Source organism: Bos taurus, chromosome 18, assembly GCF_002263795.3.
Source record: "Bos taurus isolate L1 Dominette 01449 registration number 42190680 breed Hereford chromosome 18, ARS-UCD2.0, whole genome shotgun sequence".
NCBI classification, from domain to species: Eukaryota; Metazoa; Chordata; class Mammalia; order Artiodactyla; family Bovidae; genus Bos; species Bos taurus.
The window spans coordinates 34,383,387-34,397,643 of record NC_037345.1 but is presented as its reverse complement, the minus strand read 5'-3'; the positions used below and the strand labels follow the sequence as shown (position 1 = coordinate 34,397,643).

Genomic DNA, 14,257 nt, shown 5'->3' with positions numbered 1-14,257 from the left:
TTGTGTTTCTTCCAGTCCAGCGTTTCTCATGATGTACTCTGCATATAAGTTAAATAAGCAGGGTGACAATATACAGCCTTGACGTACTCCTTTTCCTATTTGGAACCAGTCTGTTGTTCCATGTCCAGTTCTAACTGTTGCTTCCTGACCTGCATACAGATTTCTCAAGAGGCAGGTCAGGTGGTCTGGTATTCCCATGTCTTTCAGAATTTTCCACAGTTTATTGTGATCCACACAGTCAAAGGCTTTGGCATAGTCAATATAGCAGAAATAGATGTTTTTCTGGAACTCTCTTGCTTTTTCCATGATCCAGCGGATGTTGGGCAATTTGATCTCTGGTTTTTCTGCCTTTTCGAAAACCAGCATGAACATCAGGAAGTTCATGGTTCACGTATCGCTGAAGCCTGGCTTGGAGAATTTTGAGCATTACTTTACTAGCATGTGAGATGAGTACAATTGTGTGGTAGTTTGAGCATTCTTTGGCATTGCCTTTCTTTGGGGTTGGAATGAAAACTGAGCTTTTCCAGTCCTGTGGCCACTGCTGAGTTTTCCAGATTTGCTGGCATATTGAGTGAAGCACTTTCACAGCATCATCTTTCAGGATTTGGAATAGCTCAACTGGAATTCCATCACCTCCACTAGCTTTGTTCATAGTGATGCTTTCTAAGGCCCACTTGACTTCACATTCCAGGATGTCTAGCTCTAGGTGAGTGATCACACCATCGTGATTATCTTGGTCATGAAGATCTTTTTTGTAGAGTTGTTCTGTGTATTCTTGCCACCTCTTCTTAATATCTTCTGCTTCTGTTAGGTCCATACCATTTCTGTCCTTTATCGAGCCCATCTTTGCATGAAATGTCCCCTTGGTATCTCTAATTTTCTTGAGGAGATCTCTAGTCTTTCCCATTCTGTTGTTTTCCTCTATTTCTTTGCATTGATCCCTGAGGAAGGCTTTCTTATCTCTCCTTGCTATTCTTTGGAACTCTGCATTCAGATGCTTATATCTTTTCTTTTCTCCTTTGTTTTTCGCTTCTCTTCTTTTCACAGCTATTTGTAAGGCGTCCCCAGACAGCCATTTTGCTTTTTTGCATTTCTTTTCCATGGGGATGGTCTTGATCCCTGTCTCCTGTACAGTGTCACAAACCTCCATCCATAGTTCATCAGGCACTCTATCAGATCTAGGCCCTTAAATCTATTTCTCACTTCCACTGTATAATCATAAGGGATTTGATTTAGGTCATACCTGAATGGTCTCGTGGTTTTCCCTACTTTCTTCAATTTCAGTCTGAATTTGGCAATAAGGAGTTCATGATCTGAGCCACAGTCAGCTCCTGGTCTTGTTTTGGTTGACTGTATAGAGCTTCTCCATCTTTGGCTTCAAAGAACATAATCAGTCTGATTTCGGTGTTGACCATCTGGTGATGTCCATGTGTAGAGTCTTCTCTTGTGTTGTTGGAAGAGGGTGTTTGCTCTGACCAGTGCATTTTCTTGGCAAAACTCTATTAGTCTTTGCCCTGCTTCATTCCGTATTCCAAGGCCAAATTTGCCTGTTACTCCAGGTGTTTTTTGACTTCCTACTTTTGCATTCCAGTCCCCTATAATGAAAAGGGCATCTTTTTTGGGTGTTCGTTCTAAAAGGTCTTGTAGGTCTTCATAGAACCATTCAACTTAAGCTTCTTCAGCGTTACTGGTTGGGGCATAGACTTGGATTACTGTGATATTGAATGGTTTGCCTTGGAAACAAACAGAGATCATTCTGTCATTTTTGAAATTGCATCCAAGTACTGCATTTCGGACTCTTGTGTTGACCATGATGGCTACTCCATTTCTTCTGAGGGATTCCTGCCTGCAGTAGTAGATATAATGGTCATCTGAGTTAAATTCACCCATTCCAGTCCATTTTAGTTCACTGATTCCTAGAATGTCTACATTCACTCTTGCCATCTCCTGTTTGACCACTTCCAATTTGCCTTGATTCATGGACCTGACATTCCAGGTTCCTATGCAATATTGCTCTTTACAGCATCGGACCTTGCTTCTATCACCAGTCACATTCAGGTATGACCTAAATCAAATTCCTTATGATTATACAGTGGAAGTGAGAAATAGATTTAAGGGCCTAGATCTGATAGATAGAGTGCCTGATGAACTGTGGACGGAGGTTCTCGACACTGTGCAGGAGATAGGGATCAAGCCCATCCCCATGGAAAAGAAAGGCAAAAAAGCAAAATGGCTGTCTGGAAGGCCTTACAAATAGCTGTAAAAAGAAGAGAAGCGAAAAGCAAAGGAGAAAAGAAAAGATATAAGCATCTGAATGCAGAGTTCCAAAGAATAGCAAGGAGAGATAAGAAAGCCTTCCTCAGGGATCAATGCAAAGAAATAGAGGAAAACAACAGAATGGGAAAGACTAGAGATCTTTTCATCTTCCCTTAGGTTCCTGTTAATATGGTGCTTGAGCACTTCAGGCTAGTCTTTACTGTTGAAACCTAACTAGGAGTGTTTACAACTGATAGATTATCTTGCTACTATTACTTTTCCTGCTTGATAACAGTTATGTGTTCCTAAATTCTTTTATTCCCTTAAGATCACTAATTACCAAGCTCCATTCAAGGACAAGCATTGTGCCCAGGCTTAGATAAAAAATAGAATAGCTTAGGTAAAAAAATGACTTCTCTTTTGTAAAGAAAGATGCTCTTTCTCCTGCTTACATCCTGGTGAGAGTAGCAGGGTTGGGGATCAGCTCGTGGACTTCCTTCTGATTGGTTGATGGTGAGGTAACAGGATGATGATTTTGTAATCTTATTCATTAGCCTTCTGGCTTTAACCAGCCTAGGGGCTCCATACTTGTGGGCAGCAGATAGTCACCATCCTCCACCTGGGTATGGGTCACAGTTTCTGCAGTTTGACTCAGAAATGTGGGTCAGATAATTTTGTATGTGCTTTGTGGAGGATCAGGGCTCTGCCTTATCACTGAACTATTGTTTAAGCCATCATTACTTTTCTTGCTGAACTGCTTTTCCTTTGTTTCTGTGTTCCTTCTCTAATTAGTAACTACTGAGTCTGCTGTTTAGGAGCCTTGGGAGGCTAAAGCTTTTTTACAAACGAGGACCAGGGGCAGAGAGGGGTTTTTGTACCCAGCAAGGTCCTTCGTGATCCTTCTCGGTTTCAGTCCCCTTCTTTTTTTGATACTCCTCAGTGCTTAGGGGGAACAGGAGGGAGACAAGAAAGGGAATACAGTTTTGGATACAGAAGTTAATCATAAACTGCAGGGAAACTCAGTTTTAGGACTCAGTTTCAGATATAAGTGTTCTGAATTTGATCCATCTGTTTAAAATTCCTCATCAACCTCTTACCTAGTGGCTTAACAGCCTTTAATGATCATGAACTACATCACTGGTTCCCACTGGAGGTGGGAAGAGGTTTTGCCCCCATCCCCCAGCGGACATTTGACAATTTGTTGTTGTAGTTTGCTCATTTGTGTCCAACTCTTTGCAATCCCATGGGCTGCAGCCAGGATTCCCTGTCCTTCACTGTTACCCGGAGTTTGCTCAGACTCATGCCCATTGAATCGTTGTGCCATCCAACCATCTCATCCTCTGTCGTTCTCTTCTCCTCCTGCCTTCAATCTTTCCCAGCATCAGGGTCTTTTCCAGTGAGTCGGCTCTTCCCATCAGGTGGCTGAAGTATTGGAGCTTCAGCTTCAGCATCTGTCCGTCCAATGAAATGAATATTCAGGGTTGATTCCCCTTAAGATTGACTGGTTTGATCTCCTTGCTGTCTAAGGGACTTTCAAGAGTTTTCTCCAGCACCACATTTCAAAGCATCAATTCTTTGGCTCTCAGCTTTCTTTATGGCCCAACTCTCATAGCCATACATGAGTACTGGAGAAACCATAGCTTTGAGTACACGGACCTGTGTCGGCAAAGTGATGTCTCTGCTTTTTAATATGCTATCTAGGTTGGTCATAGCTTTTCTTTCAAGGAGCAAGTATCTTTTAATTCATGGCTGCAGTCACTGCCCACAGTGATTTTAGAGCCCAAGAAAATAAAGTCTGTCACTGTTTCCATTGTGTCCACATCTATTTGCCATGAAGTGATGGGACCAGATGCCATGATCTTAGTTTTTTGAATGTTGAATTTTAAGCCAGCTTTTTCACTCTCCTCTTTCACCATCATCAAGAGGCTATTTAGTTCCTCTTCCTTTTCTGCCATTAGGGTGGTGTCACCTGCATATCTGAGGTTATTGCTATTTCTCCCTGCAATCTGGATTCCAGTTTGTGGTTCATCCAGCCCGGCATTTCACATGATGTATTCTGTATATCGGAGAAGGCAATGGCAACCCACTCCAGTACTCTTGCCTGGAAAATCCCATGGATGGAGGAGCCTGGTAGGCTGCAGTCCATGGGGTCGCTAAGAGTTGGGCATGACTGAGCGACTTCACTTTCACTTTTCACTTTCATGCATTGGAGAAGGAAATGGCAACCCACTCCAGTATTCTTGCCTGGAGAATCCCAGGGACGGAGGAGCCTGGTAGGCTGCCGTCTATGGGGTCGCACAGAGTTGGACACAACTGAAGCGACTTAGCAGCATTCTGCATATAGGTTAAATAAGCAGGGTGACAGTATACAGCCTTTTCATACTCCTTTCCCAATTTTGAACCAGTCCATTGTTCCATGAGAACCATTTGAACATTTGACAGTATCTGGAGACAGTTTTTGGTTGTCACCCCTGGGGTCTCCCTTCCTGCGACAGTTGGAGTAAGTGTTGGTATCTAGAGGGTAGAGGCCTGCAATGCTGCTAGACGTCTGCAGTGCACAGGACCATCCCTGCAGCAAGCGATCTAGCCCACAGTGTCAGTACTGCTGAGTTCATGAAAACCTTGAGTGCAGGGTAGGCATAGTGTGGGCGTCAGAATTTTGAAACGATGAACCAAGGATGTGAACCACTAGCAGAGACCAAAAGCTACAGGAAGTCAGAGGGAGAGATAAGACTGGTTTGGCAGAAGAAAGAGCCAGAGAAAGCTTTAGTGGAGACTGACTCAAATTAGAGTTAGAAGAATGACTTTGATAAGTGAAAGTACAGAAAAAGAATGTTTTTGGTTGAGTCCAGCAAAGTTAAAACCATCTCGTTTTTAGGTGGAGTGAGAAACTCTGGCCTTGGTCCATTACACAGTGGTGATTCTCTAAGTCCATCAGTCCTTCTGCCTTTGTTAGCTGGGATTCTGTAAGGAACTTGCCCTCGTCATCCATTTGATTACCCTGAAATACAGTTTATATAGGAAAGGCAGGGTACATGCTTGATTTTTTTCCCTTTACTTACCGGTATTCCTAATAACAAGCTGATGCTTTAGCAACTTCCACAGTTGAACAGTGGGTTCTTTTTCCTTGTAATGTCCATACAAACTTGTGATATGGTGTTAGTTTTTCAGTCATGTCTGACTCTTTGCAGCCCCATGGGCTGTAGCCTGCCAGGCTCCTCTGTCCTTGGTATTCTCCAGGCAAGAATACTGGAGTGGGTTTGCTGTTCCCTCTTCCAGGGGATCTTCCTCACCCAGGGATCTAACCTGGGTCTCCTGCATTGCAGGCAGATTCTCTACTGTCTGAGCCACCAGGGAACTTGTGAATTTTTATGTATTTAATATATTTCAATATTTTGTGGTCATCTAAAAAGACTTTATTTTGAAATAAATTTTGAAATAATTTCAGTATTACATAAGGATTGCAAGAGTATAAAATCATACATACTCTCACCTAGATTCTCCAAATGTTAAATTTTTACCACATTTTTGCTTTATTCTTTCTATTTCCCTCTGTTTATATGTATATATATACACGTGTGTATCTGTGTATTTTTATAATATTTTAAATCTTTTGAGGATATGTTGCAGACTTGATGCCTCTTTGTCCCTAAATACTTCAGAATCCTCAAAGACAAGATCACTTTTTATGTAACCTCAGTACAACAATGGAAGTCAGGGAGTTAACCCTGATACAATTGCTAACCTGTACACCTGAGTTGTGTTCCCTGATTGTCTCAAAACTGATCTTTATGGTACAAGAATGTCCTGGATTGATGTTGTGTTCACTCATCACGTCTCTTCCATCTCCTTGAGTGTGGGGTATCAGCCTTTGCGTTTCATGACATTGACATTTTGCCAGAATACAGGCTAGTTGTTTTGTAGAAGGTCCCTCAGTTTGGGTTTGTCTGATGTTGTCTGCTGTTTCGATTTGGGTTGTTTTGTGGTATTGTCAGAAATACCACAGAAATGATGATGCATTCTTTTCAGCGCATCACCTCAGAGGCAAATGAAACTGATTTGTTCCATTCCCAATGATCTTAACTTTGTTAAAGTGGTGTGTGCCACACTTCTCTGCTGTGAAGTTGTTTTTCTTCTATGTCATTAGTAACTATTTTTGTAGGGGAGATACTTTTAGACTGTAAATATCCTATAACTTCTCCAGCTTTCACTCAGTATTTTTAATGTCCACTGATGATTCTTGCTTGAACCAAGTATTATTTATGACAATTGCCAGTGATGGAAATTTTATGAATCCATCATTCCTTCTGTATTTTTTAGCGGGATTTTCAATCTTAAGGAAGAGTTTTCCTGTCTTCCCTGTTTGTTTACATCAGTGTAGACTCATGAGTTCATATGTTATCGGTGGGTTTTAATACTTAGCTATCATTATTTATTTTGATCAGATTGTCCTGGGTTTGGCCAATGAAAGCCCCTCTGAACTGGCTCTAGTGCCCTTTAGACATGTTCACTTCACTCTCTTATACAAGGTTTAAAGACTCATCTCAAACTCTTCTACCTCAGCTCCAAGGAACCCTGGTTCCTTTCAGTGAAAAAGAATGGTATTTAGAAACCAAGATTTAGGTGTTATTTTAATGAAATAAATAAATTAATGAATAAATATTTTGATGCTTATATCGTCCTCTTGGCCGTTGGGAGCCCCTTCAAGTTGACTTGTATCCTTAGTCCCAGTAGTCTTTAGTCCTTGCTTTCTGACATGCTCATCTTGTGTAAGTCCTGTTGCAGGCCTGGAATCAGTCATTTCTCCAAGAAGTTTCCATTCCTGTTAGTGGGAAATAATATTCAGAACCTCGTTCTGGACACTTGAGGTGCTTATCATTATTGAGTTATTGTTTCTAGCCCTTTTCAATGGATACAGCTATTTTTTAAAAGAAATAATTTCATATTAATATTTTCTATTGCGATTTAAGGGGTTTACTTAACTACTTTGATTTTTATACTTTCATTTCTTTTTCTCTTATGCTTAAGTTTTTAACTCCTAAAAATTACAAGTAGAATTACCATATGATCCAGCAGTTCCCCTGGAGAAGGGAATGGCAAACCACTTCAGTATTCTTGCCTTGAGGGCAGGAGGAGAAGGAGGCAACCGAAGATGAGATGGTCAGATGGCATCGCTAACTCAATAGACATGAGTTTGAGCAAACTCCTGGAGGTAGCGAAGGACAGGGAAGCCTGATGTGCTGCAGTCCATGGGGTTGCAAAGAGTCGGACACGACTGAGCAACTGAACAACAGCCGGCAGTTCTACTCCTGAGTAGAACTCAAAAGAATTGAAAGCAGGGACTCAAACAGGATGTTTCTACAGCCGCATTCATAGCAGTGTTATTCACAATAGCCAAAAGATAAAAGCAACTCAAGTGTCCATCAACAGAGGAATGGATAAACAGAGTGTGGTATACACATATGATGGAATATTGTTTGTCCTTCACAAGGAAATTCTGACAAATGTTGCAACCTGGACACATTTCCCCACCGGAGTCAGCTTGATGAAGACTGGATCACGTGTGAGTTCTGCTGGACCTTCCGCATAGTCGTGACAAGGGCTACTGTTTATTGTACTTTACGCTCACTATGTGCTGGGTGTGTGGCTAGTGTCTTACAGTGTTTAATCCTCACAGAGGCCCAGAGAAGAGAAGCAGGATGCCCAGGGCACAGAGCTATTTTTAGTAAGTGGCAGAGCTGAAGTTAGAACTCAGGATCATGAGACCCCAGAGCCCCAACTCTGTAATTACAATGCTGAGTGACTGTTGCCTACGGCTGGCGATGCCATTAGTTGCATCAGGGAGGGAGTTTTGTGTTCACATTTGTGGGTGACTGGGGACATTTAGGTGCAGCCTGCATCCGGGGCTTAGATGGGAGCTCAGACTAGAGAAGCAGATGTGGGAGAGGGAGTCAGGGTCAGGAAAATCTGTTGGGTTCACACGTCTGGTGAGAAAGCAGCAGAGGGAACTGCCCCGGGGAGCGATGGGAAGGAAGGAGCAGAAGCCAAGGGCGGATGGGAGGGTGATCAGCGGCGGCAAGTGCTGTGAGGGGTTCAGGGACTGGGTTTTACCACAGCTCTGCCAGAGACTTGCTGATCCTGGTTGGGTTGTTTAATATTGCTCCCTCATTTTCCTTCGGAGAAGGCAATGGCAACCCACTCCAGTACTCTTGCCTGGAAAATCCCATGGATGGAGGGGCCTGGAAGGCTGCAGTCCATGGGGTCGGTAGGAGTCGGACACAACTGAGCGACTTTACTTCACTTTTCACTTTCATGCATTGGAGAAGGAAATAGCAACCCACTCCAGTGTTCTTGCCTGGAGAATCCCAGGGGCGGGGGAGCCTGGTGGGCTGCTGTCTATGGGGTCGCACAGAGTCGGACACGACTGAAGCAACTTAGCAGCAGCAGCTTAGCAGCAGTTTCCTTATCAATAGGGTGGGGCTTAGAAATGATGTTCCTCTTGGCGTGATGAAGACATCCTGCAATTACATAATGGTGATGGGTGCATGACACTGAATGTGCTAAAAACCACTGAATTCTAGGTACACTTGAAGTGGATGATTTTTATGATGCGAGTGAATTACATCCCAATTAAAAACAAACAAACCAACCATGTTCCTCCCATGATCAGGTGCAGGTTAAGTAAAGGGAGAGAATCTTGTGACACCGCCCAGCATAGCATTTGACCTGTGGTAGAAAGACTCAGCAAATCTTGAATCTTTTAAAAATTTTATGTGTTTATTATTTATTTATTTTTGTCTGCGCTAGTCTTGGTTGCTGCACGAATTCCTGGTCTAGTTGCAGCGAGCAGGGGCTACTCTCTTAGTTGCGGTGCTTGGTCTTCTCACTGCGGTGACTCCTTTCTCTCTCTTTCTTTTTTTGCAGTGGTTTCTCTTGTTGCAGAGCGCAGGCTATAGGCACATGGGCTCAGCAGTTGCAGACTGAGGACTCTAGAGTTCGTGGGCTTCAGCAGTTGTGGCACACAGACTTAGTCGCCCTGCGGCATGTGGGATCTTCCTGGACAATGATCGAATTGGTGGTGTCTCCTGCATTGGCAGGCAGATTCTTCTTCTTCATTTTTTAAACCTTTTTATTTATTTTTTTAAAATTTATTTATTTTTTAATTGGTGGAAAATTGCTTTTCAATTTTGTGTGGGTTTCTGGCAGGCAGATTCTTAACCACTGGACCATCAGGGTAGACCCAGCAAATGTTGGATTTTTAGGAGGGCCACAGGGTCACACATTCTGGAGGGTACTGCCGGTGTTGGGGACACCAGTGCTGAATTTGTAATCCAGTGCCTGGATTTGTGTGCTAAGGTGCAGGGGGGGGTACCCGAATGTAAGTCCCTGAATATATGCACAAGGCCATGGGGTGTGGCCACTTAAGGAGGCTTCTCTCCTTTGGGACCCTTCCTCAGCTGGATGATGCTGCTGCAGTGCTGGGGGCTGTTAGGACTCTGCTGGGCTTTTCCAGGTGGACTTCTTCCTGGCCTCTTAGAATATGCAATTCTCTGTTGTTCAGTTGCTCAGTTATGTTCGACTCTTTGTGATCCCCATGAACTGCAGCCTGCAGTTCTCGGTCTGCAGGCTTCGCGGTCTATGGGGATTCACCATACAAGAATACTGGAATGGGTTGCCATGTCTTCCTCCAGGGGATCTTCCCAACCCAGGAATCGAACCCAGGTCTCCCACATTGAAGGCAGATTCTTTATCGTCTGAGCCACCAGGGAAGCCCATGCTGAAGCCTAGCATGCAAGATTTTAAGCATGACCTTACTAGCATGGGAAATGAGTGAATGTCCAATGGTTAGCACATTCTTCAATACTACCCTTCTTGGGAACTGGGATGCGGGTTGACCTTTTCCAGTCCTGTGGCCACTGCTGGGTCTTCCAGATTTGCTGACATATTGAGTGCAACACTTTGATAGCATCATCTTTTAGGGTTTTGAACAGCTCTACTGGAATTTCACTGCATCCACTGGCTTTATTGGCAGCAGTGCTTCCTAAGGCCCACTTGACTTCATACTCCAGAAGGTCTGGTTCTGGGTGACTGACCACACCATCATGGTTATCTGGTTCATTAAGATCTTTTTTGTACAGTTCTTGCATGTATTCTTTCCATCTTTTCTTGATCTCTTCAGCATCTACTGGTCTCTTTCGTTTCTGTCTTTTATTGTGCTCAGCTTTGGGTCAAGTGTTTCCTTGACATTTCCAGTTTTCCTGAAGCCGTCTCTGGTCTTTCCCTTTGGTTGTTTTCCTGTTTTTATGCATTGCTCACTGAAGGCCTTCTTGTCCCTCCTTGCTGTTCTTTGGAACTGCGCTTAGTTGGGTGGACCTTTCCCTTTCTCCCTCGCCTTTTGCTTCCCTTCTTTCTTCAGCTATTTGTAAAGCCCCCTCAGATAACCACTTTGCCTTCTTGCTTTTCTGTTTTGGGGGGATGGTTTTGTTCAAAATCTCATGTACAATATTATGGACCTCTGTCCATAGTTCTTCAGGCACACCATTTACATCTCTGTTTTGGCCTCAATTAATCTTTAGCAAAAAATTGTTCATGGCCTCCTGCTTTCTCATTCACTGAGAAAAGCTGTCCTGTTCTTCACATCTGTTGAGGTGGTTTGTCAGAGATGTTGGGGTAGGAGGTGCCCAGGAATTAAAGCAAGGAGAGGAAGGAAAAGTGGGGGGGAAGGTTTTGCTTTTTTGAATCACGTTGGTGATGTGACACTGCTTCCCGGGATTTCAGCTTCACCCATGAAGCTAGGACACCAGAAAGGAAGGGGGCAGAGAAAGCCCAGACGCCAGCAGCATCTAAACATCTTCAGATGTGTATGGTTTGAAGGGCTTGTTTCCTGTGTTCTCTACATGCACATCGTTTTCGCTCCATTACTGATTTACATGGTCTGAAAACGCAGCTTTGGGGGCAGGGTGGCTTTTGCAGTAAAATGTTGTGGGCATTCTTTTGGCAGGAAAGATGCTGACCGTCCTGTGGTTTTCTGAAATCATGTGCAATTATATCATCAACCACATAAGGTTTTCTAGACTTTTTTTTTTTTTTAAATCAAGGAAATGTTTTTGCACTTCATCGGATAATATTGTTTGCATGCTCTCAGTCACTGAATGTCCCCATAGAAGCCTGTTTTATTTTTATTTTTTTAATGTATCTGTTTATTTGGCTGTACTGGGTCTTAGTTGCAACATGTGAGATCTTTAGTTTTGGCATGTGGAGTCTTAGTTGTGGCATGTAGGATCTAGTTCCCTGACCAGGGATTGAACCTGGGCCCCCTGCATTGGGAGCACGGAGTCTTAGCCACTGGACCACCAGGGAAGCCCCAGAAGCCTGTTTTAATTGGTCTGAAACTGATAAACTGTGGCCAGCCATTGCCAACAAATAACGTGTGGGTTTAGTATGTGTGCCCTAGAGCTCACACTGTTTTAAGTATAATAATTTATGGTAAAGGTAAGAGCCTTGCCAGAAAAAGAAATGGAAATGCAGTCTGCTGAGTTTGGCTCTTAACTTACATATGGGTTTAGGATTCCAAAATAGCAAACTTATTTACACAGTAGAACCCAGCTTGAACAACAGGTCAGAGTACTGGCTGGAGTCGGCCTTGTGACATGGGCCAGCCTCAGGCCAACCAACAGACAGCTTTCTGGAGCAGCAGCAGCCTGAACCCTTCTGTCCTCTGAAAACAAAGCCCTCGGAGGTTCGAAGCAAGCACAGCCTGCAGCGCCCCTGGTAGAGCTGGCCTCCCAGTCCCTGCTTTTCTTCTGACTGCCTTGAGCCCTCAGCAGCCTCCCCACTTTTGTCTTCGTCTCTCCCTTTCTTCTCAACAGTCAGAAACTTATTTGCCTTGGCCCCCTTGGCTCCCTTGCTTAACTACTGCCCAATTCGTGTTCCCTGTCAGGCTGGGTGCCTTTAGCTCCTGGGGGCGTCCCTGCCTTTCCCAAGCAGGTAGTTTCCTTTTAATTTCTGCATCTCTCAGGTCTGTAGCTTGGACATTGTTTAGCTGGAGAAAAATAATGGAACCAGAGATCATGGGAAAAAAGCATTGATTGCAGGTTAAATAATTTACACCTGTAATGAGCTCCTTTCTTTCGGAACCAAAATGTGTTTGCTTGTGGCTCTATTGTCTCAGGGGAAGGAGGGTTATCTTTTAACTCATGGGATGGATGACCTCCCTTGAGTGGAGCAACTCAGGGATTATTTTTCTTAGAAAAATTGAGATGTTGCTGTCATTAGATCCCGTTTGAGTAATCGAGCTGTGTGTTTTGTCAGAGACTCTCATGACTCTGGCTCTTGGTGTCTCCTACTGTGTTCCTTGAAGAGAAACTATGCACAGATGCCTTTTCCCGTGGCCTAGGGTGTAGGGAGGTTCTGGACCCTGGATATGTCCACCATTAGGCCTCTGGGGGAGAAGAATGAGGTATGTGGAGAAACCAGCTCTGGGCCCTGGGACAGAGCTTCTGGGTACTGCTGGCTTCATGGGGAGGCATGAGTATCAGAGATGACAAACGGGGCTTCCCTGGTGGTCCAGTGGCTAAGACTCTGAACTCCCACGCAGGGGGTGCAGGTTCAGTCCCTGGGCAGGGAACAACTACCGCCTGTATGCCGAAACTAAAGCCTGGCACAGCCAAATAAATATTTAAAAAAGAGAGAGAGATGACAAACGGACCGCGCCCAGCATGAGGCCTGAGAACATCCTCATTACAGTATTGATGCTGCCTAAATGCAAGCCATTGCTTTCTGAAGCACTGCTACTGCACAGCTAGCTTGTTGAGACCCTTTGCATACCGTGCCGCATGGCTCCTGACCTGAGAGCTTGCTTATGCTTTAGGGTGATCTGTCGTTTGGCCTGCTATGGAGCAGCTTAAATTCCCTGGTCTCCAGACTCAGAAAGATGGAAGGGAAAGACCTGCTGTGCCCTTTCTGCAGTTCTGGTCTCAGGGACCCCATCTGAGCATCCGCTGAGAGTGGTTAGAATGGAACTGCTTCTTGAAGTGCGGTGGCATTTTAACAACTTACCTGTTGGATCTCTGTGACTAAATGCCAAACGTGCTCATCTTTCAGATATTTTTTTCAGTACTGGTGGGAAGTTGTTGTTGTTATTTAGTCATGAAGTTATGTCTGACACTTTTGCTACCCCATGGACTGTAACCCATCAGGCTTCTCTGTCCATGGGATTTTCCAGGCAAGAATACTGGAGTGGGTTGCCATTCCCTTCTCCAGGGGATCTTCCCAATCCAGGGATTGAACCCACATCTGCACTGCAGGCTGATTCTTTACCACTGAGCCACCTGGGTAGCCCCACGGGTGGGAAGAGAGATATTTTAATTTTGAACGTGCCAGAGTTGATTAGAGCTTGGTCTGATTCTGAAGGTACTTTGAACCCTGCTCGTGTGTGTGTGTGTGTGTGTGTGTGTGTGTGTGTGTGTATCAGTTAACAGGTCCTTGGTTGTTGCTACCCTGATGAGTAAATGAGCTTCTGTGTTTTACTCTGTGCATTTAATTAATATAATTGGAGGATAATTACTTTACAATATTGTGATGATTTTTGCCATACATCAACATGAATCAGTGACAGGCATGCATGTGTCCCCTTCATTCTGAAGCCCCCTCGCACCACCCTCACCACCCTGTCCCTCTAGGTAGAGTACTCTGTGCATTTAAATTGTGTGTGACCTGACAAAGCTGGATACTGACCAGCACTCCCTTTTTGTGTTTCCCCAATTCATTTCCCTCTAAACACTGCTCTGTAGTGTTAATAGGCATCCTGAGAAATAAAAACATTTTTTGTTCAGGTCATGCAGTCCACGTGTCAGATGAAGTTAAACAGGTTTTTGACTGTGAGGCTTTTTAGAAAGGTTAACATGCCCATGTGTTCTGAGGACCCCAAGACCAGGAGGGATGTCATTATGATGGAAACAGCATGGAGCTTAGCTGAGAAAACCCAAGGCTGGGTGGCTGT

General features: G+C 44.1%; 1 protein-coding gene and 1 non-coding gene across 4 annotated transcripts in view; one reads left to right on the top strand and one right to left on the bottom strand.

Moving 5' to 3' along the window:
- The window catches only part of CMTM4 (CKLF like MARVEL transmembrane domain containing 4), a 79,872-nt gene that overhangs the window by 38,582 nt on the left and 27,033 nt on the right, over window positions 1-14,257 (top strand). The window lies entirely within an intron of this gene.
- Window positions 11,544-11,616, bottom strand: TRNAG-CCC (transfer RNA glycine (anticodon CCC)). Its single transcript has one exon. It is a non-coding gene; the product is annotated as a tRNA-Gly (tRNA).